This window comes from Elaeis guineensis, chromosome 11 (assembly GCF_000442705.2).
Source record: "Elaeis guineensis isolate ETL-2024a chromosome 11, EG11, whole genome shotgun sequence".
Taxonomy (NCBI): Eukaryota; Viridiplantae; Streptophyta; class Magnoliopsida; order Arecales; family Arecaceae; genus Elaeis; species Elaeis guineensis.
Genome location: NC_026003.2, coordinates 20,570,942 through 20,575,227, shown reverse-complemented (window position 1 = coordinate 20,575,227; position 4,286 = coordinate 20,570,942). Strand labels below are relative to the sequence as shown.

Below are 4,286 nucleotides of genomic sequence, written 5' to 3'. Positions count from 1 at the left end.
TGATCCTATGTTTTTAATTGCATAGATACAACATACAGTACAACTCATAGACTTCCACACCAGCTCTAACAAATTGTTAACAAACTTCCTAACAAATTCAAGTACTGATGAGTGTATAACCGAGTGATCATGTTTTCAGTTAGACTATTATCATCCTCTCTCAAGATTGCAGCATGCAGATCTACTTAGAGGTGGCAATTGGGTCGGCTCAGTCATAAACAGGTCGGATCATTTGCAGATCAGATCAATCATAATTAAGCAGATCGGATCAGATATAGATTAGATTAAAAAATTCTAAATCTAAACTCGACCTATTTATTAAACAGATCAGAATTTATAATCTGAACCTATCATGCTTAATAAATAGGTAATCCGACTCAACCTATTTAAGCTATTTATTAAATGGGTAACCTATTAACCCAACCCGATCCAATCTGTTTAACCTATTTATTAAATAGATAACCTATTTATTCACCCCAACCCGATCTATTTAATTTGTTTATTAAATGAATAACCTATTAACCCAACCCGACCTAACCTGTTTAACTCGTTTAAAACAGAACCTGCTAGCCCAGCCCAACCCAGCCTGTTTAGTACATCAAATAGTTAAAAAAAAACAAAAACAAAAGTCTAAATATAGAAAAAATTAGAATAAACTTTTAGATAGCAGTGTACAATATAACAAATTTCATGATGATATGCCAATATATCCAACAACATACAAAACTTAACAAGCCAAACCACAATTCTCTTAGTATTTTTTGATAAATAAAACTATATTTTATAAATGTGCAAATCTGAAAAATAATTCCATCATAAAAAAAAAAACATAAACTACAACCACCGTAACATTAACCACCATCTAATTCATAACTCCATGCATCGATTGATAGCATCCATAGTCAAACAAAAAAGAGTCCCAAACTATGACAATATCCATGTTCAAATAAAAAGCAAAAAAGATTCCAAACAAAATGTAACTTAACAAGATAATATATCCAACAAACATGAGCAATATAATACAAAAAAAGTAACAATGACTATGATTCATCTCATTATGATTTATGGGTTGGCGTCAATATTGGTCGAGCATTGAGTTAATTGGGCTTTATTGATAGAACTTATATTTATCACATATTCTACAATCTCATCTAACTCAGGTTCCAAAATATTTATATTGAAATATTACAATGGTTAATGATAAATCCATTCAAAATATAATAGCAATGTAACTAATGAAAATATAAAATATATACCTTTATTTCCAAACATCCAATCTCAAGTGCAAACATGGCCTCGATAATATCTGGTTTAAGTATGCTACGAAACTTCTTAAGTATTCATCCCCTAATACTAAAAGCAAATTTAAAGACAACTGTAAATATTGGAATACTTAAAATATCATGTGCCATAAGAGAGAGTTGAGAATATGGAAATTGATTCGCTTTCCAAAAATCAAAGATATCCAAATTAGACTTCCTATCAACTCTAGGCTCATCCAAATATAATTTTAATTATAACTTTTGTGCAGTAGTTATAAAATCAAAGCTTTCAAAGATATCAAAATCTTACATTATTGAAAAAATAAAATAAATTATGTATTAAAATAATATCATATATAAAGATAATAAATTTATTTTGATAAAAAAATTTATGTTACGTTAAAAGCATCTACTTTTCTATATGGACCAGAAGTCTCACAAAAAATATCACTCTTCATGTCTCCATGACTTGATGTACCAATTGTTGGAGTTTTAGAAGAAGAAACCAAGAATTGATTAAAGAAAACAAACATATAATCATGGATGCACATACTCTTAGTACAACTATTTGTATTTAACTTCTTATAATAATACTCCATAAACTAAAATTTATATCGAAGATCCAAAATAACTACCATGGCTAAAACTAAGCAATGATCTGACCAATACTTTTCAAATTTTTGATACATCTACCATGTCATTTTTTGCATGAAAATATCTACACTCTGCACCTCTTATCTTAAAATAAGCTAAATTAGAAAAATATGAAAAAAATATAGGTTTGTTGTAGGATATTTAGCTTCAAAAAATATTAAAATAGCATTGTAAAACACATTCAATAACTTGTTAATCTTCTCAATTTTGCCCCACTCCTCTTCAGATGAATAATACTTGTAATTGGAGTCACTTAATTTCAAATGAAGAAAAGTATGATGGTCAACAAGAGCACTCTCTAGCATCAGAAAAGTTGAATTCGATCTTGTAGGAATATCCTACTTTAAGTCTTTTTTGCTTTCTAAAAATGCTTGTTTAACACATTCCAAAAATTTCTACTTTCGAACTTATGAACCCCTGACATATTTAATACTTTCACAAACCTTGAAGATACCTTCATCTATCTCCTTCAATCCCTCTTGTATAATTAAGTTGAGAATATGAGCACAACATCGGATATAAAGAACTCACCATTTGAGTAAAGTTCATTCTTTAAATTAAGTTGAATCCTTAGCATGTCAACAAAAACATTATTTATGGATGCATTGTCTAAAGTCATGCAATACAAATATTTTTCAATCTCCCAATCAATCAACAAACCATAAATTATTTCACATAAAGAGATGCCATTATGTAGAGGAGGCCTGAAGCAAAAGTTAAGAACTTTCTTTTGCAACATCCAATCTTCATTAATAAAATGGACAGTTAAACATAAGTATCCACTAGTAGTAATAGATATCCATAAATCTGAAGTCAAGCTTATCCTAGAAGAAATTGAGTGCAGCCAAAACAGTAATTTTTTTTCTCTTTTTTATACAATTTTAACACATCTGTATTTACAGTAGTCCACGATACTAACTTGATATCCTCACAAATATAAGCAAATAAAAATCTAATATATTCATACTCAACAAACTAAAATGATAGATCATACTTAATAATTGCATGTGTTACCAATTCACAGAATTTTTCAGGATCAAATTTACTAAAATGCATACATATAGACCCTTGAGATAGTGATAGGATCATCAGTCCTATATCATGATTTTTCTATAACTCTCTATATGTCGTTTCAAATTTTCGATCCCAATCTTACCACCAAATGCATATTCATACCACACTTTATATACTTGCATCTTTAGATTGCTTCATTTATATAGAAAAATTGTTAAGTGGAAGAAGTTATCTTTTTTTTTATGTTTGCCACTTATGGAACCACCTATTATAGCTATATTAGAATCAACAGGCATTGATTCATTTACCCTATCATCATCACTCCCTAAATCTACATCCACGATAAACTATTTATCCATCTATATCATATAATTTAATTATAATAGAACACTAATATAAAAAGAAAATAGTTGGCTTTTAGAAGAAAAATAATATAATTTACTCTTGTACTAGAATTACAAATATTAAATCTACAAATAAAACTAATCATGCCATAGAAATTAAAAAATTATTTAAGAAACCAGTATACATAATTACTAAATAATTAGAACAACAAAGAGGAAAAAAGAAGAGGAGGTTCATATTTATTATTTAATCTATAGCTAAATTAAAATGACTGCAATCAGTTGCCTGCAAAAGTAGACCATCCATGATTGTTGCCATTAAAAATAGCTGAATTAGTAAAATCTTAATCCAAAATCATGACAATCTCTTCATACAACCCTTAAAGCAGTTTTATTTATGGTCGAAAGCCAGTCCCAATACGAGTAGTTGTCATAAGTTAACACAATAACAAATAATCCTAATTTCATGTCTTGTATATGTAGCATATGCACAATAAAATTTGGAAAATGCTAAATGCCATAAAGGTTATAACCAGAAATCAAATTTTTTAACATAGGGTGCTTTGGACAAGCTAAAAAGAATGATATCATATAAGCAGAAGCTATAAGGTAGTTTGGAGAAGTATACAAGTGACACAGTTAAATAAAAGCAGAAGCTTTGTAGTTATTTGAGGTTGTGACGTTTAGAAACCTCTTCAGACCATCTATATGTTTTTTTTCCTTTGAAAAAGAGAGTTTTGGACTCTTGATTGAAAGCCAAAACTAATCTGAGAGGGAAAAAAATAGATTTCAAGTCAAACTAAGCAATATGAATTGGGAATAAGAAGCATGTCACTCTCATCTGGGAAAAGAACCAGAGTGGAGCATGGATCCTACAAATGTTAAAATCCTGCCTCACAAAAGCGTTCAGGATAACACTTTCTATCGCCACCTTATCACCGCAGCTCTCCCAACTCAAAACACCCGGCCCAAAGCTAGAGGATAGAGAAAAATTGATCAGAGATGGCTCAAC

General features: G+C 29.6%; 1 pseudogene; it reads right to left on the bottom strand.

The window, feature by feature from the left end:
- Positions 1 to 1,340: 1,340 nt before the first annotated feature.
- LOC109505109 (zinc finger BED domain-containing protein RICESLEEPER 1-like) lies at positions 1,341 to 2,535 on the bottom strand (annotated as a pseudogene).
- Positions 2,536 to 4,286: the final 1,751 nt, after the last annotated feature.